This window comes from Eubalaena glacialis, chromosome 1 (genome assembly GCF_028564815.1).
Source record: "Eubalaena glacialis isolate mEubGla1 chromosome 1, mEubGla1.1.hap2.+ XY, whole genome shotgun sequence".
Taxonomy (NCBI): domain Eukaryota; kingdom Metazoa; phylum Chordata; class Mammalia; order Artiodactyla; family Balaenidae; genus Eubalaena; species Eubalaena glacialis.
This window is the reverse complement of record NC_083716.1, coordinates 125,508,834-125,536,228: the sequence shown is the minus strand read 5'-3', so window position 1 is coordinate 125,536,228 and position 27,395 is coordinate 125,508,834. Positions and strand designations below refer to the sequence as shown.

Here is a 27,395-nt window from a genome sequence, read left to right as displayed (position 1 = left end):
TACGATGGATTCTGAATATATGTGCTACTAGAAAATCAAAAGGGGAAAATATTTGTCTTTATGGGGTTCACAACATATTGGAGAAAAGGAGTTAATCTCACAGGGGACATTCAAAGAATACTATAAACCAATCAATATGATTGAATTCCAAATGAATGATAAGAGCTTTGCCAAACTAAACGGTTTTATAAATTGACCGGGATCTTGACCCTTCTACAACCCATATCTATAAGAAATGGCTAAAGAAATTTGATTTATTCAGGTGATTTGGAGGAGAAAGAGGAGTTTAAAACTTTTTTTGAAGTATAATATACATGCAGATAAGTGCACATAAGTATACAGCTTGACACATTTTTACAAAGTGAATACACCTGTATTACCAGCTTTCAGACCAAGGAATATCACCAGCACCCTCCTTAAGTTCCCTTTTAATCACACCTCTCAGGTAACCATCATGAGAACTTCCAGTAGCATAGATTAATTTTGCCTGTTTTTGCACTTTATATAAATGGAATCACCAGTATGTACAACTTTCTTTCATTCAAATTGTATTTGTGTGATTCATCCACATTGCTGTGGTTAGTCGTAGAGTTTTCATGTTCATTGTTGTATAGTATTCCATTGTGAGGCTGTATCATAATATAGTCTCTCTACTGTTGGTGGTGTATTTGGAGAGTTTTCAGTTTGGGACCATGACAAATAGTGCTGCTATGAATATTCTAGTACATACATATCCCTTGGTGAACAAACATACACACATCTGAGTGTGTATGTGTGTGAGATTGCTGCATCACAGGGAATCTAGGAGATACTGCTGAATAGTTTTCCAAGGTGGTTGCCCCAATTTTTATTTCCACTAACAATATGTGAGGGTAAAGGTGGTGTTTGAATTTACTCGAGAGAATACTACTTAACTTCCACTACTACTTAGGGTAGAAGTTAAAGAGAAACAGTTGTGGCCTAATGTTAGGCAAAACTTTTGATCATCTGGAAATTCACAGACTGAAACTGGAGCCGTATGAAATAGTTCCTTGTCTCCTGAGGTGCTCAGACAGTGATGGGATGGTCTTTATTGAGAAGGAAGGTGAGCTGGAGGATTCCAAGGCCTCTTCCATCTATGGACTTTGTAGATCTAAATTAATAAGCTCTATGGAAACAAAGATGCAAGAAGTTAGAAGCAGTCATTGCCGTGGACCAGGTGGTCAGATGTAGGAGACCAGATGTGAGTAAACAGGAGTGATTACACAGTCAATGCTGACTGTGAATGAGGGCAGAGGCCATTCAAGGAAGGGAGACAGGTACAGGGACCTGAGCAGGAAGTGGTAGAATTGAGGGGGTCATAAAAAGAGAGAATATATTAGTAGATAGGAGGAAGAAGAGTAGTTTTCATGCAGCTACAGGTGTATTTTAGAGTGTGAATGGAACACAGGTTGACGCAGTTCACTGTGCTGAGTGCTTAGAACCCATTATGAGAAATATAAAGCAAAGCAGAGACATTTGATCAGCTCAGTCTGAGATCAAAGGATACCTGAAAGATGCCCTGGAGGAAAGCTGTTCCACAGGGTCGTGGCCAGGTCACAGACCCCAGGGCACAAGACGAGGCAACATTTCTGCAAGACTCATTGGAGACTATGTAGGGCTCAAACTTCGGCTCCAGTCTCTTCCACACATTGGATCCCTCTGATTTCTAACTTCTGTTTGTTTGTACTTCAATATCCTCACTTCCCCTGGAAAACTCATGGTGCCTTTCTATGGTTAATCTCTGTTATGGGTTCCCCAATCACCAGCCCGTGTTACCTGGTATTGAGCAAGCACCTCATTGAACCCTGTTCCCATCACTACCAATTCCCCATGGAATGGGGGCAAGTTGATGGGGAGGGGCAAATGCATCCCCTACTTGACAGAGTTATTTTGGATCAGATTCCATCTAACTCTATCTTATTTCTTTCACCTTACTTTGATGCTTGTCATTTCATGATTCCTATGTACAGACATGAGAAATATCTTCTATAAGTTGGTACTAGGACCTGATCAGAGAGTACTAAGAAGTCTGATCATGTCTCCTTTTCACTTCAACTGCCAGGAAGCTCAGAACCAAAATTACGTGTTTAAATACAAGTGCTCTGTTGGCTCATATCCTGCATATTTGCAATTTTCCATTCTCTCATCTTTGTACTTTGTGGTAGACAGAATCCTAAGAGGGACCCCGAGAGATCAGCCCTTTCTTATACGTGCAGGTGGTGTATAATTCCCTCTCTCTGGAGTGTGGGCGGAGCCCGAGATTATGATGGTTCTCACTCCTGCGATTAGGTTACATTGTATGGTAAATGTGGGGAGACTTTTGCAAACGTAATTAAAGTCCCTAATCAGTTTACTTTGAGTTAATAAAAAAGGAGATTTTCTTGGATGGGCCTGACCTAGTCAGACAAGTCCCTTAAAGTCTAGAGACCAGAGATTTGAAGCCTCAGAGATTCTCCTGCTGACCTTGAAAAAGCAAGTCACCATGAGTTGTACAGATGCAAGGAAATGAATTCTGCTCACAGCTACATGAGCTCCGAAGAAGACTCCAAGCCACAGGTGAGACCTCAGGCGAGACCTCAGGCCTGCTTACCTGTGAGACCTGAACAGAGGCCCTAGATAAGCTGTTCTCAGATTCCTGAGCTGTGGAAGCTGTGAGATAATAAATATGTATTATTTTTAAGCCACTCAATTTGTTACACAGCAATAATTAATGTACATATTTTCACTCTATCTTAGTTTTATTCTTTATTTGTTGTGTATGTAACCTCTTTAATTCCTTTGTGACTTGATTAAAATTGAATGGATTAAGGAATAAATTAAATAGTGTCCTAGGGCCCCCTCACACTTACTCCAGGGTGATAAGGATGGTGCTGTCCCCTCCATGGCATCAGGCTCCCTCCTACTTCTGTGATTTGGCTCGTGCCTTTACCTCTACTTGGAAGGTCTTCTTAGAATCTCCACTTCTTTAAACTCCATTCAAACTTAGAGGCTTAGCTTGAGTTCTACATCCTCCATAATTCTTGCAATCTGATTTTTGGAGGATTTTTTTTTCTTTTCAATATTTATTTATTTGGTTGTGCTGGGTGTTAGTTGCAGCTCACGGGCTCCTTAGTTGTGGCTCTCCAGCTCCTTAGTTGCAGCAGGTGGGTTCCTTTGTTGCAGCTTGCTGGCTCCTTAGTTGTGGCATGCGAACTCTTAGTTGCGGCATGCATGGGGGATCTAGTTCCCTGACCAGGGATCGAGCCCAGACCCTCTGCATTGGGAGTGTGGGATCTTAACCACTGCGCCACCAGGGAAGTCCTGAGGATTTTTTTTTTTTTCTGTTTCTAAATCCCTACAGCTGGGGTTCCCATTCTGAGGGCTGATGGCATCATAATTACTTCAAGGAGGTTTTTAAAATGCAGATTCCCAGCATCCTCTCCCTCTCTGCCTTCCCTAGGGATTCTGGTTCATTATTGAATTTTCGAAAACCTTCCCAGGTGGTATCACTGGGCAGCGAGGTTTGGCAATGGTTGCCCTGTCAACGTCGGCTCTGTATATAGTATCTTGCGTGACTTACTGCCTGTGCTTGAGGCTCTCAAAACTTTAAGCCAAATATATAGATCCCCTCTAGCCTGGACAGCACATTATATATTTCTTTAATCTTAACCTTGGTTTTATTATTTTTCTACTTGTATCTTCCCTTTGGCTTTCCTTCCTCAATTATTTGTTTAATCATTTTCGTTTTGTGTATATTTTTGTAAGTAATCACAAATCCTTGGGGGGAGAATGAGATTGGGAATAAAGAAAGAAACAGAAAACCAGTGTCCTCTTCCCTAATACTTTAATGTATGTGAGTCTCGTTTCCCTGGCAACAGTTAAACTTTCTAAACCACGGATTCTGGCCCACATCGTACCTGGCACAATTTGACCGTATAGGAAGAGTGTTCAGAAAACTAAAGACTGATGGTTGGACCGATAAGAAAAGGTTCTTGCTTTGTACAAAGAGCATTCCTTCCTCTCTTTTCTGCCCTGACCTTGTCTCCTTCCTCACCCCCTTCTCCTATCTTTTGAAGCACTGAACAAAGAATTGCTCTTTTTCCTGGACTCAAGCATTCGAGGCTGGCATAATGCACAGATAAGGCTTTAGAATTAATAGGAGGACTCTTTGTCTCTTTCAGGGGGTTTCATCTGCCTGAAATGGCTTTACACTGAGGTGTATTATTTTTTTGAGCTTCCTGGTTCTGTGAACAGGCACATTTTAGACACAGGGCTGGAAGTGTGAGTGGGAAGGGGGTGGGATTAATCATCGGACACTGCCCTTTCCCCTTCTAAAGCCCCATTGAATGTGCTGCATTCAAGACAGCAGCCCTGCCCTTATGCCAAAGCACACATCTGTGATATCACTGGAAATGGTATCGTGCAAGCTGTACTTGGTGAGTGGAACATAATTGCGTGAGGAAGCAGGTTTATCATACAGAGCTGAGGAATGCTCGAGGGAAGTTCTACAGAGATAGTCATTGTGGAAAAACTGATAAATTGTACTCCTCTGAGTACTCCTTTGAAGCCTTTTCTACTGTTTTGAAAATGTATAATCTCTTGGCAGTGACGAGTCCCCTGTGTCTCTCTACTTGTCCTTTCTGCAAGTCTCTTTTTACTTAGATTCTCCTCAGTGGGAAACTTTCCGTTTCTTTTTTTTTTGCCATTGGCTTTCTCTTGAATGTATTTGCATCAGAAGATCTGAACTGGCCAGGTGAGCATGGTAAAATATGCTGTGTGTGTGTGTACACGTGTGCATATATGCATATGAGCACATTCATTTGAGTTTCTGGGTTTCTGTTTTTGCCATGTGCATTAGACAAAAACAGAATGTTATTTCATACGTTTCATACATTCCATATTTCATTAGTTTAATTTCCAAATTAAGCTAATTAAACTTAGAAGGCACTATATCAAAAAGTCAAATAACTCCAGGGCGTTTTAACTAGTGGCCTTCATCTTCTTTTCTACTAAAATCAAAAGTACTTTCTGCTTGATGGAGATGTTTCTGTGCCATTTTCTCCAATATCGTTGGGGTTATGCTTAAACCATTATAAATCTTTTCAAAGATAAACGTTTGGACCATTGAATTCTGCCTCTCACTTCCCACCCCTATCACCCTATGTTCTTGTAAGGATACAGAATTCTCACATATTACTCAAAATGTTTCAGTGTTGTTTCTTAGATGCTGACTTAGTGAGAGCTCATGGAAGCATTACATGATGCAGGGTCTCTGAGTGAGCATCTCATGCGTAGAGGCGCTCTGGGTGGTAGTGACGGAAGCTGATTGCACTTGAAGGCTGCCCTTGTGGAGAAGCAGAGCCCGCAGGCAGCATGCAACCCATCACACGCTGTTCCATGATGCTGATCAATTGAAACAAAAACACATATTTCTAGAGACTATACCTACTTTGCAGTTTCCATCACCACCTTCACTCTCTGCCTTGCCTCCAGCTAATTAAATCTGTGCTGATCGCAGGCAGAGGGAAGTGGAGAGCTAAGTGTGTCGGTCAGTTTCCTTGATAAAGCAGCTCTGGGTGCAGTGTCCCACTCTGGGAACCACCTTGCGAATTCGGCAGCCCAACTCGGCTATTTCTGTATCTCCTGGCACACCGACTTCAAATAAGAACAAGCGAAGTTTTGCCAAGAATAGCTTAAGCAAAAAGTTTAATATTCTGTAACAGATAATGAAGAAAGCTGAATGAAGAAAAAATGAGGTTAGCCTCAAATTCTCCACACCAGCTGCCTTCAATATTTGGTTCCATGACTCTCTATTCTTTTTGGGGGGGGATGGGGTGGGGAAAGTGTCCTTCCCGAAACCTGATCAGGACTTTGCATAAGCCCTTGTTGCCCAGGGTTCCAAAGGAGTTCTGCCTTCCTTAATCAGACTTCCAGAATTATCGAGAATTATGCTTATGGGGAGGTCATGGTTAGCAGAGCACTGAAGAATGAGGGCACAGGAGTTCTGGGTTAATGACAAAGAATGACTTGAAAGTGAATTATTGTACAGGCAGGGGACACTTTAAGGGAGATGTGAATTTGATTTTGAGGCTGATAGTTACATTTCTGGGAAATGTAAGGCATCATTCTCTGCCTTTCTGAATCAAAAAATGTGAGCAATCATTGGGACACAGCAGGAAGGAGTTAGTGATTTAGATTAATAGAAATTTGGGTGTATTCAAAAGTAGAGGGGACCTTTAGCTATTTATCCTAGAAAACATTTCATATATGTGCGTGAAATGGTGTGTGCAAGGGTGAACATTGTAGCACCATTTGTAATAGTGATCGTTTTTCTCAGTCTAAATCTCCATCAGTAGAGGAAGGGTGAAACAACTCTCCATTCACACTACAGAGCCCATGTAGCATTAAAAGAACAAAGGAGAGCTATTTGTACCCTCACATTGTATTACCTCTCAGACATAATATTAAATGAAAACAAATCAAGTTGTCAAAAATATGTAGAGTAGGGTACCATTTCTGTTTCAAAAATCTTATCTATAAACATGTACATATATGTATATAAATGGACTGAAATGTTTTATAAAGATAACAAATCATTGTTTTTTTCCCCTAATTGAGAGGATATAATTAAGAGTGCGTGAAGAAGAAACTTTTGCTGTTTTCCATATCGGTCTCTATATAATTTTAAACTTTTTACTTTGAGAATATATTCATGTTTTACTTTCGAGAAAGATCTACCTGTGTGTGTATGTATATATACCTGTATATTTGTTTATATACATTTTAATAAGAAGGGGATATTCTGAAAGACTATTTCATAGGATTATGAGAAAGGGAGTTATTTTTTCCCAAATAAGTAATCTGAGGTAACCAAAGATAATATAGAAGAGGAACAGAATCTCAGCTGTTCTCTGGTTGAGTTACAGTTTCCGGACATGGTAATGTTGAATTTGAGATACAAATCAAAGCTGTTAAGATACAGATCACCAGCTATTTCTCAGTACACGTGAAGCAGCATAAGTTATTTGCAAAGAAATCCATTGCTTCAGGAGTTTAATTTCATTTCAAACAAGTTGAGCCTGTCCCAAACATTCAGCCCTGGGACTGGGGATAACTAGATAAGTGAGCCGTGGCCCTGGTCCTAGAGGGTAAATAATCGTGGGAAGGACAGACATGTAAACACCTGTCATTTATTCACGAGTCTCCACTCCAATAGAAGCCTGAGTGAAGAACTCGAGAGGAGAACAAGCTGTGGGCATGCAAAGGGAAAAACAAATATTGATTGTTTTCAGGGAGATAAGAAATCTGTTTTCATGAAGGAGCATGTGAAGCAGATCCTGGGGTCTAGGATGGATACAGAGGAAATGAAGACGGGAGAGGGCTGATGGCCTGGGAGAATGATGATGGTCAAAAGACTAGAGGTTTCGGTGCTGATGAAAGTTCATTTCTGGAAGTTAACAGTGATAATAATGGGTTGAAATTATAATATTAGATGTGAAACTTCCAGGGACCTACAAAAAAGGCAATTTTATCTGGCTAATAGCTGACATATCTTTTTTAATTGACGTATAGTTGATTTACAACGTTGTGTTAGTTTCAAGTGTGCAACAAAGTGATTCAGTTTTATGTGTGTGTGTGTATGTGTGTGTGTGTATATATATATATATATACACATATATATTCTTTTGCGTATTCTTTCCCATTATAGGTTATTACAAGATATTGAGTACAGTTCCCTGTGCTATACAGTAGGACCTTGTTGTAATAGCTGACATTTCTTGAACACTTTACTATGTGCTTGGTACTCTGCTAAGTACATCATATGAGTTATCTCACTGAATCCCTAATGTAACCTTATGATGTAAATAGCATTGTGATCCTACCTATGGTATAGTAGTGTTGTGATTTCCATTTTATAAATAAGCAAAGTTGAGACTCAGAGAAACTAACTTACATATACAATATTGTAACACCAGATCTGAATAGCTCCAAAACCCCTGATTTTATTTATGCCAATACTGCACCCAGAACTAGACAACCTCGAGGTTTTGTCCTAAAGGGAATAACTGGGAGTTATAGTTTCCAGAGGTCAAGCACTTTCAGAAGATAAGAACATAACACATGGCTATCCAAGTGGACTGTGAAAATGGTGACAGGATGAAAATCGCATCCTAAAAGATGTCCAGGAAATCCATGTGAAGGTTGGCTTCACCCCTTGTTACGGTAGTGAACAGGAAGGAAATGAGATCTGTGAACAGGAGTTAGAGCTCCCAAGCATGGCAGCATGTTCTGAAGCTTGTTAGTTGGAGGCAGTAGTAAGCAAGTGGTAAAACTAGATGGTGTGGGATGAAAGGGAAGTGGTGGAGGACATTTAACAACATCTCTAAAGTCATAACTTCACCTGAAGCAAAAGATCATGGTTTTTCACAAAGTTAAACAACTGTAACAAAAATTTGGAAACCACCTATATGTTTAATAAAAAGGGATGGCTAAAATACGTGACAGTACATCCAATGAATGGGATGCTGTCAGTCCTCAAAAATGGTACTGTGGAAGAATGCTTAATGGCATTAAATGATACTTGCTCCATAGCTGTAGGTGGAGAATTTTATAGCATGTTTTCCCATTTTTGTAAGCATATTGTCGTAGACATCTGTTATGTCTGTGACTGCTTGTTATCTCACAAACAGCTTTTTTATGTTTGGGGACATTCCCACATTATGACCATCTCCTCCTGGACACTGAAGCCAGGATTCAAATTTCCAGCCTCCTTTGCAGCTAGGATGCAGGCCTATGACTTGAGCTCTGCCAACCAGGTATACTATGTGAGAGAAATCATTCCTGAAGTGAGTAACACATACCAACCATTCCTGTGCAAAGTTTTCCATTTTATTAAATGGGTGATGGCAGGAACATTGAGCTTTTAGTAGGGGGTGCGGGGAGAGCTGGGTTTGGAGGGAACAGCAGTGGCTTCCTCGTCAGCCCAGTTCTGTGGTGTGATTTGGGGATTTGTTTCTGGCAGTTTAGCCTTGAGTCCAGTTCTCAGCCCTCCCAACCATTTTGTGAGTCACCCAATAACTTTTTTAAATAATTTCTTTTGCTTCTTAATCAGTCAGCATCAGTTACAAAACAGAGTTGATACTAGTCTTTTGTTACTGCTCTTTTTCTTGTTTTCTGCAAATATTCATTCAACAGAAAGTTATCAACTACCTACTATTTGCTGAGTACTAAGCCAGGTATTAAAGATAAAGACACTTAATGATGATTTCTCTACTTCCAGTCTACATATTAGATGTACAGTCAGGAAAGTTTCTTTAAATAATCTTGGCAAGGGTTTTTCTCCAGGATGCATGAGGATATTAATAGTTTGAAGGACCATGATGCAATTAGCATATATTGCATAAAGCTTATTTAAAATTTTTATTGTGATCATCTCTGAATTAATTTCTATTGTTAAATTAGCCTATTTTCTCAAATTAGCTGTTGCTCTCATCTTTTGTCCTCATTTACATAATTCTCCATTTCAGTTAAATTCTCTTTTCTCTTTTTAAGAAAGTAACTTGATTGTTAAATTTGCTCTTTTATTACATCTTCTTTGTAATTAAAAATTATAGCAAAGTTAAAAAAAGATTATAGGAAAAATATCATACATTTTATCTTCAGAATATCCTTCAGTGCTTTTTCAGTGAGTGTCTGGGGAAGGTAAGCATTTTCGTTTTGGTAAATCTAAAGAGTTTTTTATCTTGTTCTCAATCTGGGGTTGTATTTTAGCTGAATTTGGAATTCTAGGTTCACAGTTACTTCCCCTCAACACTTTGAAGACATTATTCTCTTGTGTTTGGGCATTTATTTTTGCCAACTAGAAATATGTTGGCAGTCTATCTATTCTAACAGGCTTTCGTTTGTATGTCACTTTGAAATTATCTCTGGTAAGTATTAGGAACTTCTCATTAGCCTGATGTTTGTATAGTGTTAATATTATACATGTTGAAAAGAATTTATTTTTATTTATACTGTACTTTCAATTATAAAAATACATATTCTTCGGTTTTGGAAACTTTTTAGCCATTATTTCTTAGAATATTTCTTCTATGTTACCTTCTTTTCTTTTCCTTTTCTTTTTTTTTTGGAATTCCTTAGATGCATTTTAGAACCTTTCGATTGAGTTTTCTTAACTCCATCTTTTTCTTTGTGTTTCATTTTAAGTGAATTCATTAGTACAATTTTTTAATTCACTAATTCTCTCTTTGATTGTCTTGTTAGGCTTTATCTTGGTTATGGCATTTTATTTCAGACCACGGTTTTCTTTTCTAGATTTATAATCCTTCTTCACACCCACTTATTTGTGTTTTTTATTTGCCTGACCTTGTATCACAATTTCTCATTCCTTTTATGAATACTATTCCATTTTTGTATTTTGATTTTTACATATTTTTTTCAGCTTTATTGAGGTATACTTGACAAGTAAAAAATGACATATTTTAAGGCATACAATGTGACATTTTGTTATACAATATACATTGTAAAATGAGTACCACAGTCAAGCTAATTAACATATACATCACCTCATATAGTTATGTTTTTGTGTGTGTGTTTGGTGAGACACTCAAGATCAACTCTCTTAACAAATTTCAAGTACACAATATAGTATTACTAATTATAGTCACCATGCTGTACATTAGATCTCCAGAACCTATTCATCCTGCAACTGAACCTTGGTACCCTTTGATCAACGTGTCCCTGTTTCCCTCATCCCCTTAGTCCCTAGATACCACCATTCTATTCTCTGCTTTTATGAGTTTAACTTTTTAGATTCCTTACTTTGGTTATTTCTATATCCTGGCTATTATGAATAATGCTGCACTGAACATGGGAGTATAGACATCTCTTTGATACAGTGATTTTGTTCCCTTTGGATATATACCTAGAAGCAGGATCGCTAGATCATATGGTAGTTCTATTTTTAATTTTTTGAGGAATCTCCATATTGTTTTCCATACTGGCTGCACCAATTTATGTCCAACCAACAGTGCACAAGGGTTCCCTTTTCTCCACATCCTTGCCAACTCTTGTTATTTTTTGCCTTTTTGATAATACTCATTGTTCTTTGGGGGGGATGGTGGGTAAAGGGAAGCTACTTTATTTTTTTTCTTTTATTGAAGTGTAGTTGCTGTACAATATTATATATGTTACAGGTATACAATATTTTATAGTAATTCACAATTTTTAAAGGTTATACTCCATTTATAGTTATTATCAAATATTGGCTCTATTTCCTGTGTTGTACAATGTATACTTGTAGCTTATTTTATACCTAACTGTTTGTACCTCTGAATCCCCTCCCCCTATATTGCTCCCCCCCTTCCCTCTTCCTACTGGTAACAACTAGTTTGTTCTCCAGATCTGTGAGCCTGTTTCTTTTTTGTTATTTTCACTAGTTTGTTTACTTTTTAGATTCCACATATAAGTGATATCATACAGTATTTCTCTTTCTCTATCTGACTTATTTCACGTAGCATAATGCCCTCCAAGTATATCCATGTTGCTGCAGATGGCAAAAGTTCATTGTTTTTTTATGTCTGAGTAGTGTTCCCTTGTATATATCTATATCACATCTTCTTGATCCATTCATCTGTTGATGGACACTTAGGTTGCTTCTATATCTTGGCAATTGTAAATAATGCTGCTATGAACATTGGGGTGCATGTATCTTTTCAAATTAGTGTTTTTGTTTTTTTCAGATACAGACCCAGGAGTGAAACTGCTGGGTCATGTGGTAGTTCTACTTTTAGCTTTTTGAGAAACCGCCATACTGTTTTCTACAGTGGCTGCACCAATTTACATTCCCACCAGCAGTATATGAGGGTTCCCTTTTCTCCACATCCTTGCCAACATTTGTTGTATGTGTTCTTTTTGATGATAGCCATTCTGGCAGGTATGAGGTGATAGCTCATTGTGGTTTTAATTTGCATTTCCCTAATAATTAGCGATGTTGAACGACTTTTCATGTGCCTGTTGGCCATCTGCATTTCTTCTTTGGAAAAATGTCTATTCAGTTCTTCTGCTCATTTTTTAAATTGGGTTGTTTGTTTTTTTGATGTTGAGTTGTATGAGCTGTTTATATATGTTGGATATTAACCCCTTATCAGTCATATCATTTGCAAATATCTTCAGTAGGTTGTCTTTTCATTTTGATGGTTTCCTGCTCAAAAGCTTTTAAGTTTAATTAGGTCCCATTTGTTTACTTTTGCTTTTATTTCCTTTGCTTTAGGAGATGGAGCAAAAACAAAAATATTCCTGCGATTTATGTCAGAGTGTCCTGCCTATGTTTTCATTCAGGATTATAGTATCCCGTCTTACATTTAGGTCTTTAATCCATTTTTAGTTTATTTTTGTATACGGTGTTAGAGAATGTTCTAATTTCATTCTTTTACATGTAGCGGTCCACTTTTCACAGCTTATTGAAGAGACTGTCTTTTATCCATTGTATATTCTTGCCTCCTTTGTCATAGATGAACTGACCATAAGTGCAGATAATAGCCATTCTAACAGGTATGAGGTGATATCTCATTGTGCTTTTGATTTGCATTTTTCTGATAATTAGTGATGTTGAGCACCTTTTTATGTACTTGTTGGCCATATTTGTGTGTCTTCTTTTTGTTGTCAATTTTAGTTTGTTTCATTGTTTTTATTTGTCAGTGAATTCTCCTTATTTTAAAATTTTGATTCTCTACTTAGTTTTTATATACTTTACGTTTTCTATTTCATCTTGAATGTGGATTTTTCCCCCTTTTCTCTGCATACTCCTCTTCATCTAGAGGATTTGTGGATGCCTCCAGAAGGCTTACCAGACACCCAGTTGAGAACAGGATTTTATATGAGTGACTTCCTGCATCCCTCCTGTAATATAAAATTGGGCACATCTGATAAAGCTGGGCTAGCATGTGACTTGGTTCAAGTCCTATCTTTGGGACAACCTTTCCTTCTACTGTGCAGATCAGCATCTTTTGTTATCTGTAGCCTTGGGTAGCATTAGTTTGTATCAATCTTCTTTGAAGTTTGAAGAACCCTTTTTTCCTGAAGATAGGTTGCTGCCTTTTGGCTTCAAACTTTATGGAAATCTTTTAATACCTAATACGTATTAGGTGTAAAACTCTTTCTCATCTTTGTGCACCTCTACTCCCAGAACTCAGTAGGCCCGGGACAGTGGTACTCTCTTCCTTCTCTGAGCTCAGTTTCTGGTTCATAGAGGTGTTTATCTTGTTTATAGATAAACAATATAAACAGGGAATATATAAACCTGCAACAGTTATGTATCTTTCTCAGCTATTACTTAATGGGAAATTCTTACTTTGAGGTCCATTTATCCATGGCTGGGCTGCAGAGTAACCATAAATCCTTAAAATTGTGCACAAAAATGTATGTTTGTATTTTTCCAGGGTGTTGTGTATTTAACTTCCACTGATCCTCAAAGTTTTCAAGAGCCACTGACCTTATGTGGCTCTTTCCATCTGAATGCATGTTATATTTGCCAGGAAAAGACACAGTAATCAGAATTTATCTTATTTTTCCTCCAAGATGTAAAATTACATTTTATACATTCAACAATGTAAGCATAATTTTAAAAGGCAGTGGTACAGTGGCAGCTTTGGAAAGGTTTGAATGGAGTCGTCCAAAGTAAAGCTGAAATTCAGCTTCATGGTACAATTTTTTTTCTTTTGGCAGTCAGAGGAAATGCTTTCTTTAATGGGAAGAATACAAATATTTAAAACAGTAAGCTGGAAATGATGAGGGTATTTATTTATGTGTTAGTCTCTTAACAACTGTTTTTCTGAGGTTATGGGAGTTAAAGGCAGTTTGCTTGTTAGATGGGGAAAAATGTGTATTTAGCAAATGTGGGACTAAGACAGTGTCAGTGCTGTGCATTCCGTAAGCGTTCAATGTGTGCTAGTAGAAAATGACTGAGTCTATTGCTATTTATTCTAAGTGATGTAATTGACTAGTCTAGGCATCCAGCTTAACTTCAAACATTTTCTATACAATTCTTATGAATCTTTTCACAACTTAAAATAAAATGAAAAAATAAAAGTTGAAGATACAAATATATTACTTAGAACTAAAATAAAAAATGAGTACATCATTTAAAACAACACCCAAAAAAGTTAGAATGAATGAAGTATGACCTAGTTTTTCATCTTGAAGCTTAAAAGGGATACAGTGCAATGAACAATCCAAAATTGTAATTAGGAAAACAGTCTCAGGTATAATGTCAACCAAAAGAATATGACATCTAGGAATAAATTTAGCAAACAAATTGCAAGACTTATACACCAAAACCTGCAAAGCATTGCTGAAAGAAATTTAAAAGATCTAAATAAATAGAAAGACATTCTATTTTCATGGATCAGAAGACATTGTTAGGATGGAAATAGATCCCCAAATTGATCTACAGACTCAGTGCAATCCCTATCAAAACCCCAGCTGGCTTTTTGCAAAAATTTATAAGCTGATGCTAAAATTCCTATGGAAATACAAGGTATATTTATATGGAAAATAGCCAATACCATCTTGAAAATGAAGACTAAGTTAGAAGACTCACACTCCCAATTCAGAACCTACTACAAAGCTATATTAATCAAGATAATGTGGTTCTGACATGAGGCTAGACATAAATGTCAAGTGAATAGAATTGAAAGCATAGAAATAAACTGTCACACTTATGGTCAATTGATTTTTGACAAGGGTACCAAGACAATTCCGTGGGGGAAAGAACAGTCTTTTCAATAAACAAGACTAGAGCAGTTGGCTATCTACATGTAGAAGAATGAATTTGGACCTCTACCTCATATCATACACAAAAGTTAACTCAAAATAACTCATATACCTGAAGATAAAATCTAAAATTATAAAATATCTGTAATAGGAGTAAATCTTCACAGCTTTGGAGTAGGCAATAGTTTCTTAGAAATGACACCAAAAGCATTAGCAACAAAACAAAAAATAGATAACTTGAACTTCAGTAAAATTAAACATATTTGGGGATCAAAGGACATTAGCATGAAAGTAAAAAGATAACCCCCAAAATGGGAGAAAATATTTGCAAATAGTGTATCTGACAAGGGGCTATAACCAGAACAAAGAAAGAACTCTTACAACTGAACAATAAAATGACAAATCATCCAATTAAAAACTGGGCAAATGTCTGAATAGATGTTTCTCCAAACAAGATACACAACTGGCCAATAAGCTCATGAAAAGATGCTAAACATTATTGGTCATTAGGGAAATGGAAATCAAAACTACAAAGAGAGAGCACTTCACACCAATAGAGTGACTATAATAAAAAAGATAAACAATAACAAATGTAGGCAGAGGTGTGGAGAAATTGGAACTCTGATACATTGCTGGTGAGAATGTAAAATGGTATAGCCACTTTGGAAAACAGTTTGACAGTTTCTCAAAATGCTAAACTAAGAGTTTCCATTTAACCCAACAATTCTACTTTTAGGTATATTTCCAAGAGAAATGAAAACACATATCCATATGAAAATTGTTCATGAATGTTCATAGCAAAAATGTGGAAACAATCCAAATGTCCAATAACTGATAAATGGATGAACAAAATATGGTAATTCATACAATGGACTATTATTCAACCATAAAAAGGGATAAAGTGCAGATACATGCTATAAAACGAGTGATTCTCAAAAACATTACGCTAAGTGAAAGAAGTCAGTCACAAAGACCATTCATCGTGGTTCCACTTATGTGAAATGTCCAGAATAAACAAATCCATGGAGACAGAATGTAGACTTAGTCGTTATCTGCGACCAGGCAGGGGAGAGGGCATCGGGAGTTACCACTAATGTCTATGGGGTTTCTTTCTGGAATGTTGAAGGTTTTCTAAAATTAGATTGTGGTGATAATTGCTCAATTCTGTGAATTTACTAAAAACTACTGAGTGTACACTTTAAATGGGTCAGTATTATGATATATGAATTGTATCTCAATAAAGCTGAAAATTAAGAGATGCAAAGAATTTAAAAACCAAAGGTTTTAATTTACATAAATTGCTTTACAGGTCAACATATTTTAGCGCCAAAAGGGACCTTGGAGATTACTTATTTTCCTTTATACGTGGGATGAGGAAACGGAGCACTAGAGATTTTAGTTAATTTGTTGAAGATACATAGGTAGTTAGTAACAGAACCAGATATAGAAACCTTGTATTTGAATTTCCAAAATCTATCAAGATATGCTAAACCCCACAGAAACCATCTACACAGCAAAATAGGAGCTATAGATGTGGTCATAATTTAGGTAATTTAATTAGTGTGACCTATCAAAATATCCACATGACCTTAATATTTTTTGTGTGTGGATGAGACAGAAATATTAAAACTAACAAAGGAGAAAAAACATAAAGGAAACCAAAAGCTTACCAGAAGTATATACTCACATACCTTGGAGAATCTATTAAATTAAGGAAATGTATACAAATGTCTTTGAAGGAAAGACTTTTTTTTTAATTAATTAATTTAATTTATTTATTTTTTGGCTGCATTGGGTCTTTGTTGCTGCATGCGGGCTTTCTGTAGTTGTGGCGAGAGGGTTTACTCTTTGTTGCGGTGCGCAGGCTTCTCATTGCGGTGGCTTCTCTTGTTGCGGAGCACGGGCTCTAGTGTGCGGGCTTCAGTAGTTGTGGCTCGCGGGCTCTAGAGCGCAGGCTCAGTAGTCGTGGCACACGGGCTTAGTTGCCCCATGGCATGTGGGATCTTCCCGGACCAGGGCTCAAACCCGTGTCCCCTGCATTGGCAGGCGGATTCTTAACCACTGCGCCACCATGGAAGCCCTGAGAGAAAGACTTTTAAATCTCGTGCTGTAATGGCATACATGAATATCTAAAAATTATTCAGTAACCCAAGTAACATTTTAATTTTAAAGTAAGGAGAAAAAACCTTTATGCTCTCAGAACTTATTCTATAACTTAAGATAACTGCTTCCACATTTTGACTTCACATAAAAGGAGAATAAATTACCTTTGAAAAGAAAGTTAGGATTTCTTCTATTTTCATAGGCAGGCGGTGGGAAATTATCTCCCCCCCCCCATTGCTGTGGTTAGTTTTTTGCATTAGTGTTTAAGATTACAATCTTATTGGAGTTTTACATTCATTCACAATTTTTAAAATAATTATCAAATTTTAGAGGAGGAGGGAGGTTTGTGAGAACTCCTGTAGTCAAAATTTGCAGGTTTGTAGCTTATAGGCTGCACACTACTCAGAGATAAATTTTATTTGACTTGTGAAATATATTTTTAAAATCTAAGCAATATTTAAAAATGGAGAGATTTTGCATAAATCTCTGAATTTTTTGGCTTCTCTTGAAAAATCAAAGGGTTTGGTAAAATGGACCTTCATTCCTACATGGTGGTTTTGGCTATAGTTGAGTGGCAGCTGCCCTTTTTGGACAAGATATGTGCTACCCAGGTGGGCACAGTTCCCCCAGGGCCAGTTTCCCTCCTTTACATTATATTACTGATTTATTATCCTTTTGGGTTTGCAGCTGCTGACTTTGCCCAATCATCCTTTTTTTTTTTTTTTTTCTACTTTTCCCATAAGGCACTTCGTCAAATGCATGTGCACCTAGTGAAATAATTCAGAACTCACTGTCACTACGGCTACCTTCTCTTGGTCAAAAGAGTCACAAGTCTTGCTGATTATGTAGGAGAATCAAGTAGACTTTCCCCCCAAAAAGGAAATTGAGAATCCTGAAAGTATTTTATATCTTTAGAGAGGAACGTTCTCAACAGGGACAAAAATTGGTTCTTGGGACAAAAAACTTAGAAATTAGAATGGGTCGTGGTCCCCTAAAGGGCCAGAGTCCATAAATAGATACACGGTATATCTGTGGTACTACAATTTCATGGGAGAATGGGAGCAATTAGGAAAAAAAAAACATTTTAATAAGGAAGATTTAAAAATTATAAATAAAAAATAGGAAAAATTTAAAAGAGGTTGGGGAGGTGACACAAAATTGAAAAAAATTTAAAAATCCTCTGAAAAGAGGGAGGACTCAAGACTCAGAAAGGTTAATTCCTAGCCTAGCATTTTCTTGTCAAATGTGGTTCCTTCCTATAGGAAGAACCCCGAGTAAACGTATAAAGAAAATGGTATCAGGTAGAGCAGAAACACTGCCTTCAATCCAACCGCTCAGGAGACTATCTAATCCATTTACAAAAATAAGCAAGCATTTCTTTTCCTCCTCCGCCTCCAGCTTTATTGAAATATAATTAACATATAACACAGTGTAAGTTTAAGGTATACAATGGGATGATTCGATACTTGTATATATTACAAAATGATTACTGCAATAAAGTTACTTAACACCTTCGTCACCTTACATAATCTAGCAACTTGCAAGTATGCAATACATCATTATTAACTTTTAGTTAATAGTGCTGTACATTAGATACCCAGAACTTACTCATCTTATAACTGGAAGCTCATACCCTTTGACCAACATCTTCCCATTTTCCCCACCCCCCAGGCTGTGGCAACCATCATTGTACTCTCTGCTTCTATGAGTTTGGCTTTTATAGATTCCACATACAAGTGGAATCATACAGTCTTTCTCTGACTTATTTCATTTAGCGTAATGCCCTCAAGGTACATCCATGTTGTCACAAATGGCTGAATTGCCTTCTTTATGGATGAATAATATGTCATTGATATATATATATCAGCTTGTTTAATCTATTCACCCATCAATGGATACTAAGTTGTTTCCATGTCTTGGCTGTTGTGAATAGCACTGCAGTAAACATGGGAGTGTAAGTATTTCTTCAAGATAAGGATCTCATTTCGTTTGGTTATATACCCAAAAGTTAGATTGCTCTATCACATGGTAAAAAAGCCAGAGGAAAACAGAGATTTTAATATTGCTTATGTAAGCATTAATTGCTACAGTATAACTGTTTTTGGAGGGGGATTTAATACTGCCTGGTAAATTGAACATGTGCATAATCTATGACCCAATGAGTTCTCTGTATGAGAGAGAAACCTTTCTGCTTTTGTTTAGAAGGATGCATGAACAAGAATGTTCATAGCAGCATTGTTTATAATGTGAATGGCAAAACATTGGAAAAAATATCTATTTTTTGGTAATCGGGTAGATAAACTGTCATAAAATACATTTAATAGGATTCTTAAAATATTTAAAATGAATGAGGACTCCTTTTATCAACGTGGATAAATCTTGATGCTGTAGTGTTAAGTGGAAAAAAGATGACAGTCATGTAAAGTGAAAAACAGAAGTCAAAACTGAATACAGAAAGCATGATACCATGTATATGAACTTTTAAACATGCACACTAAATAGTACTGTATATCATTCTTAGTACATACATACGTAGTAAAAGTATAATTTATGCACAGTAAGGATGCTTCCCTACTACAGGAGAGTGGCTAATGGGGCAATAACGGTATCTATAATGCTTTCTTTATTTTTTAAAAGAAAAGATTAATTAAAGGAAATATGGCCAGATTGACTCTGTTAAATATAGGTGGTAGGTACATGAATGTTTGTTACTTTATGTACTTTTTGGGCAGTTTATTTTTTTAATCAAAAATAAGACATTTTAAAGCGCAGTAGGGATCCAGGAATATATAGAAATTTCCTCAATTTGGTAATTGGTAGGTACAAAGAGACCAGACAATCTCATACTCACTGGTGAAAAATGACAACTAACTCCACTGAATTAAGGAACAAAATTTCCCACTTTCAGTTTGCTCTTCTAGCCAAGGCAATATGGTCAGAGAAAGAAAGAAATACTGGAAAGGAGGAGCCAAAAATGTTTCTATTTCTATCTAGAAAACAGAATAAAATAAGCATATTTGGAACTAGCAAGAGGGCTCAGGAAAATGGCTAAAGAGAAGTTCAAAGTTTATTAATCTATAGTTTTTTTCTATGTACCTATAACCAATTAGAAAATGTAATTAGCAAAAATGATTTAATCTCAAGAGCAACAAAAAATGTAAATACTTAGGATTTAAAGGGGATGTCCAAGGGCTATTTTTATGACACTTTACTGAAGAACGTGAAAGATGACCCAGATTAATGGAGAGATATTGTATTTATTTGTTGCTGCCTAACAAACCACTCTAATACTTCGTTACTTAAAACAACAATGACTTATCTTTGTTCTCATGATTCTGTGGGTTGGCAAACTGTATGTGTTTTCTGTTGGTCTCAACTGAGATCATTTATAGGGCTGTGGTCATCTGAAGACTTGCCTAGAGCTGGAGGGTCCAAGATGGCCTCACCTCATTATCTGGTAGTTGGTATGGCTGTCAGTGAGGGCACCTCAGCTCTCCTCCTCTAGGAGCTAGCCTGGGCTAGACAGCATTGTAGTTTCAGGGGTCTCCCTCCCTCCTTTCCTCCCTCCCTTCCTCCCTTCCTCCTTTCCTCCCTTCCTCCCTTCCTCCCTTCCTCTCTTCCTCCCTTCCTCCCTCCCTTCCTTCCTTCCTTCCTTCCTTCCCTCCTTCCTTCCTTCCTTCTCTTCCCCAACCACTTTGGAAAAGGTTTTTTTTTTTTTTTAACATCTTTATTGGAGTATAATTGCTTTACGTTGTTGTGTTAGTTTCTGCTTTATAACAAAGTGAATCAGCTATACATATACATATATCCCCATATCCCCTCCCTCTTGCGTCTCCCTCCCACCCTCCCTTTCCCACCCCTCTAGGAGGTCACAAAGCACTGAGCTGATCTCCCTGTGCTATGCGGATGCTTCCCACTAGGTATCTGTTTTACATTTGGTAGTGTATATATGTCCATGCAACTCTTCAATTCGTCCCAGCTTACCCTTCCCCCTTCCCGTGTCCTCAAATCCATTCTCTATGTCTGCGTCTTTATTCCTGTCCTGCCCCTAGGTTCTTCAGAACCTTTTTTTTTTTTTTTTTAGATTCCATATATATGTGTTAGCATACAGTATTTTTTTTCTTTTTTTAAAATAGATCTTTATTGGAGTATAATTGCTTCACAATACTGTGTTAGTTTCTGTTGCACAACAAAGCGAATCAGCCATATGCATACACATGTCCCCATATCCCCTCCCTCTTGAGCCTCCCTCCAATCCTCCCTATCCGACCCCTCTAGGTCATCGCAAAGCACCGATTGGATCTCCCTGTGCTATGCAGCTGCTTCCCACCAGACAACTATTTTACATTCGGTAGTGTATATATGTCGATGCTACTCTCACTTCGCCTCAGCTTCGCCCTCCCACCCCATGTCCTCAAGTCCTTTCTCTGTGTCTACCTCTTTATTCCTGCCCTGCAACTAGGTTCATCAGTACCATTTTTTTTTTTTTTAAGATTCCATATATATGCGTTAGTATACGGTATTTGTTTTTCTCTTTCTGACTTACTTCACTCTATATGATGGACTCTAGGTCCATCCACCTCACTACAAATAACTCAATTTCGTTTCTTTTTATGGCTGAGTAATATTCCATTGTACATATGTGCCACATCTTCTTTATCCATTCATCTGTCTGTGGACATTTAGGTTGGTTCCATGCCCTGGTTATTGTAAATAGTGCTGCAGTGAACACTGTGGTACGTCTCTTTTTGAATTACGGTTTTCTCAGAGTATATGCCCAGTAGTGGGATTGCTGGGTCATATGGTAGCTCTATTTTTAGGTTTTTAAGGAACCTCCATACTGTTTCCCATAGTGGTTGTATCAATTTACATTCCCACCAGAAGTGCAAGAGGGTTCCCTTTTCACCACACCCTTTCCAGCATTTACTGTTTCTAGATTTTTTGATAATGGCCATTCTGACCAGCATGAGGTGATACATAGTAGTTTTGATTTGCATTTCTCTAATGATTAGTGATGTTGAGCATCTTTTCATGTGCCTCTTGGCCATCTGTATGTCTTCCTTGGTGAAATGTATATTTAGGTCTTCTGCCCATTTTTTAACTGGATTGTTTGTTTCTTTGATATTGAGCTCCATGAGCTGTTTGTATATTTTGGAGAGTAATCCTTTGTTGTTTCATTTGCAAATATTTTCTCCCATTCTGAGGGTTGTATTCTTGTCTTGTTCATGGTTTCCTTTGCTGTGCAAAAGCTTTTAAGTTTCATTAAGTCCCATTTGTTTATTTTTGTTTTTATTTCCGTTACTCTAGGAGGTGGGTCAAAAAAGATCTTGCTGTGGTTTATGTCAAAGAGTGGTTTTTCCTATGTTTTCCTCTAAGAGTTTTATAGTGTCTGGTCTTCCACTTAAGTCTTTAATCCATTTGGAGTTTATTTTTGTGTATGGTGTTAGGGAGTGTTCTAATTTCATTCTTTTACATGTAGCTGTCCAGTTTTCCCAGCACCACTTATTGAAGAGGTTGTCTTTTCTCCATTGTATGTTCTTGCCTCCTTTCTCATAAATTAGGTGACCATATGTGTGCAGGTTTACTTCTGGGCATTCTATTCTGTATCATTGATCTATATTTCTGGTTTTGTGCCAGTACCATACTGTCTTGATTATTGTAGCTTTGCGGTATAGTTTGAAGTCGGGGAGCCTGATTCCTCCAACTGCTTTTTTCTTTCTCAAGATTGCTTTGGCTATTCAGGGTCTTTTGTGTTTCCATACCAATTGTCAAATTTTTTGTTCTAGTTCTGTGAAGAATGCCATTGGTAGTTTGCTAGGGATTGTGCTGAATCTGTAGGTTGCTTTTGGTAGTATAGTCATTTTCACAATATTGATTCTTCCAGTCCAAGAGCATGGTATATTTCTCCATCTGTTTATGTCATCTTTGATTTCTTTCATCAGTGTTTTATAGTTTTCTGAGTACAAGTCTTTCTCCTCCTTAGGCAGGTTTATTCCTAGGTATTTTATTCTTTTTGTTGCAGTGGTAAATGGGAGTGTTTTCTTAATTTCTCTTTCTGATTTTTCATTGCTGGTGTATAAGAATACCAGAGGTTTCTGTGCATTAATTTTGTATCCTGCAACCTTACCAAATTCACTGATTAGTTCTAGTAGTTTTCTGGTGGCATCTTTAGGATTTTCTATGTATAATATCATGTCATCAGTGAACAGTGACAGTTTTACTTCTTCATTTCCAATTTGTATTCCTTTTGTTTCTTTTTCTTCTCTGATTGCCATGGCTAGGACTTCCAAAACTGTGTTGAATAAGAATGGTGAGAATGGACATCCTTGTCTTGTTCCTGATCCTAGTGAAAATGCTTTCAGTTTTTCACCATTGAGTATGATGCCTGCTGTGTGTTTGTCATATATGGCCTTCATTATGTTGACATAGGTTCCCTCTATGCCCATTTTCTGGAGAGTTTTTATCATAAATGGGTGAATTTTGTCAAAAGCTTTTTCTGTATCTATTGAGATTATCATATGGTTTTTATTCCTTAATTTGTTAATGTGGCGTATCACATTGATTGATTTGCATATATCGAAGAATCCTTGCATCCCTGGGATAAATCCCACTTGATCATGGTGTATGATCCTTTTAATGAGCTGTTGGATTCTGTTTGCTAGTATTTTGTTCAGGATTTTTGCATCTATGTTCATCAGTCATATTGGTTTATAATTTTCTTTTATTGTGATGTCTTTTTCTGGTTTTGGTGTCAGGGTGATGGTGGCCTCGTAGAATGAGTTTGGGAGTGTTCCTTCCTCTGCAACTTTTGGAAGAGTTTGAGAAGGATGGGTGTTAGCTCTTCTCTAAATGTTTGGTAGAATTTGCCTGTGAAGCCATCTGGTCCTGGACTTCTGTTTGTTGGAGATTTTAAATTACGGTTTCAATTTCATTACTTGTGATAGGTATGTTTATATTTTCTAATTCTTCCTGGTTCAGTCTTGGAAAATTGTACCTTTCCAAGAATTTGTCCATTTCTTCCAGGTTGTCCATTTTATTGACATATAGTTGTTTGTAGTAGCCTCTTGTAATCCTTTCTATTTCTGCAGTGTCAGTTGTGATTTCTCCTTTTTTATTTCTAATTTTATTGATTTGCATCCTCTCCCTTTTTTTCCTGATGAGTCTGGCTAAGGGTTTATCAATTTTGTTTATCTTCTCAAAGAACCAGCTTTTAGTTTTATTGATCTTTGCTATTGTTTTCTTCATTTCTATTTCATTTATTTCTGCTCTAATCTTTATGATTTCTTTCCTTCAACTGACTTTGCATTTTCTTTGTTCTTCTTTCTCTAGTTGTTTTAAGTGTAGGGTTAGACTGTTTATTTGAGGTTTTTCTTGTTTCTGGAGGTGAGATTGTATTGCTATAAACTTCCCTCTTAGAACTGCTTTTGTTGCATCCAATAGGTTTTGGGTCGTCATGTTTTCATTGTCATTTGTTTCTATGTATTTTTAAATTTCTTCTTTGATTTCTTCAGTGATCTCTTGGTTATTTAGTAGTGAACTGTTTAGCCTCCATGTATTTGTGTTTTTACAGTTTTTTTTTTCCTGTAATTGATTTCCAATCTCATAGCGTTGTGGTCAGAAAAGTTGCCTGATACGATTTCAATTTTCTTGAATTTTCCGAGGCTTGATTTGTGACCAAAGATGTGATCTATCCTGGAGAATGTTCTGTGTGCACTTGAGAAGGAAGTGTATTCTGCCACATTTGGGTGAAATGTTCTATAAATATCAATTAGATATATCTGGCCTCTTGTGTCATTTAAAGCTTGTGTTTCCTTGTTTATTTTCAGTTTGGATGATCTATCCATTGGTGAAAGTGGGGTGTTAAAGTCCCCTGCTATTATTGTGTTACTGTCGATTTCTCTTTTCATGGTTGTTAGCATTTGCCTTATGTATTGAGGTGCTCCTATGTTGGGTGCATAAACATTTATAATTGTTATATCTTCTTCTTGGATTGATCCTTTGATCATTATGTAGTGTCCCTCCTTATCTCTTGTAACAGTCTTTATTTTAAAGTCTATTTTATCTGATATGAGTATTGCTACTCCAGCTTTCTTTTGATTTCCATTTGCATGGAATATCTTTTTCCATCCCTTCACTTTCAGTCTGTATGTAGCCCTAGGCCTGAAGTGGGTCTCTTGTCGACAACATATATATGGGTCTTGTTTTTGTACCAATTCAGCCAGTTTGTGTCTTTTGGTTGGGGCATTTAATCCATTTACATTCAAGGTTATTATCATTATGTATGTTCCTATTACAATTTTCTTAATTGTTTTGGGTTTGTTTTTGTGGGTCTTTTTCTTCTCTTGTGTTTCCTGCCTAGAGAAGTTTCTTTAGCATTTGTTGTAAAGCTGTTTGGTGGTGCTGAATTCTCTTAGCTTTTGTTGTCTGAAAAGCTTTTGACTTCTCCATCGAATCTGAATGAGATCCTTGCTCGGTAGAGTAATCTTGGTTGTAGGTTTTTCTCTTTCATCACTTTAAGTATATCCTGTCACTCCCTTCTGGCCTGCAGAGTTTCTGCTGAAAAATCAGCTGATAACCTTCTGGGATTCCTTTGGATGTTATTTTTTGTTTTTCCCTTGCTGCTTTTAATATTTTTTCTTTGAATTTAATTTTTGTTAGTTTGATTAATATGTGTCTTGGTGTGTTTTTCCTAGGGTTTATCCTGTATGGGACTGTCTGTGCTTCCTGGACTTGGGTGACTATTTCCTTTCCCATGTAAGGGAAGTTTTCGACTATAATCTCTTCAAATATTTTCTCAGACCCTTTCTTTTTTTCTTCTTCTTCTGGGACCCATACAATTTGAATGTTGGTGTGTTTAGTGTTGTCCCAGAGGCCTCTGAGATTGTCTTCAATTCTTTTCATTCTTTTTTCTTTATTCTGCTCCTCGGCAGTTATTTCCACCATTTTGTCTTCCAGCTCACTTTTTCGTTCTTCTGCCTCTGTTATTCTGTTGTGGATTCCTTCTAGTGTATTTTTCATTTCAGTTATTGTGCTCTTCATCTCTGTTTGTTTGTTCTTTAGTTCTTCTAGATCTTTGTTAAACACTTCTTGTACTTTCTCAATCCGTGCCTCCATTCTATTTCTGAGATTCTGGATCATCTTTACTATCATTACTCTGAATTCTTTTTCAGATAGATTGCCTATTTCCTCTTCATTTATTTGGTCTTGTAGGTTTTTACCTTGCTCCTTCATCTATGACATATTTTTTTGCTGTCTCAATTTTTTTTTTTAATGAATGGGATTGTGTTCCTTTCTTACTGGTTGTTTGGCCTGAGGCTTCCAACAATGGAGTTTGTATGCTATTGGGTAGAGCTGGGTCTTTGCGCTGAGTTGAGGAACTCTGTGAGACCTCACTCTGCTGAATACTCCCTGGGGTCTGACGTTCTCTGTTAGTCCAGTGGTTCAGACTTGGAGGTCCCACCCATGAGCTTCAGCCCAACCCCGGGCTTGTGAACCAAGATCCTGCAACCTGTGTGAGGCAGCAAAAAAAAAAAAAAAAGGAGCAATAACAAAGTAAAAAACAAAATTAGACTAGGAAACTAACAGATATGTTAGAAAGAATATAAAATTAAAATATAGATTAATCAACAACTGGAAGGTAATCAGTACCACAATAGTAAAAAAAAAAAAAAGAGGAGGAGGGAAAAGAAAAAAAAGGGGGGGGAGGGCCTTTGCTGTGATGGGCGGAGCCTAAGCAAGGGCAGGGTTTGGGTGGTGGGTGGGGCCAGTGCGCAGGACCCACAGGGCTGGAAAAGGCCTTGGGGGCTGTGGGGGGTGGGGTTTAGGCTGAAGGAACAGAAGGGGCCCAGGTGTGCCCCCCACCCCTGGTCTCAGAGGGCAGGGGACCTCACCAGGGAGCCCAGCAGGCTTCCTGGGCAGGGCAAACGCCTCCTCTCCTCTCCTGCTCCTCTGGTCTGGGAGGACCCCTCCTGCCTGCCTCTCCTGATCTCCCCGGCCTCCCTGCTATGCCCCCAGGACCAGTGCGGCCGGTGGGGAGGAGCTGCCTCGAAGGGCAGGGGACCGACCTGGGAGCTCAGCAGGCTCCCCGGGCCCGAGTGGGTGGGGCAATCGCCCTCCACTCCTCTCCTGCTCCTGCCAGAGGGCCCCTCCTGCCTGCCTCTCCTGATCTCCCCGGTCTCCCTCCTATGCCCCCAAGGACCCACGCAGCCTGGAGGGGGCTTTGGAGGGCAGGGGATCGGCCTGGGAGCTCAGCAGGCTCCCTGAGCCTGAGTGGGCCAGTCGAGCCCTCTCCACTCCTCTCCCACTCTTCCCAGAGAGTCCCTCCCACCTGCCTCTCCTGATCTCCCCGGCCTCAGGGGTGCAGATCCGATCCGGCCTCCACTTCTCCTCCCCCCTCAGTCCCCCTACATCCTACCGGTTCGCTTTGGGGTTCCGTCTCCTTGGGCGTCAGAGTCCCCCACCAGTGCGCGGCAGATGCCCTAGCTGTGGGGAGAAGCTAACCCCGCGTCTTCCCACCCTGC

At 38.0% G+C, this 27,395-nt stretch overlaps 1 protein-coding gene across 4 annotated transcripts in view; it reads left to right on the top strand.

Moving 5' to 3' along the window:
- NCKAP5 (NCK associated protein 5) overlaps nucleotides 1–27,395 on the top strand; it is a 1,042,158-nt gene that overhangs the window by 106,228 nt on the left and 908,535 nt on the right. The gene's annotated exons all lie outside the window — the stretch shown is intronic.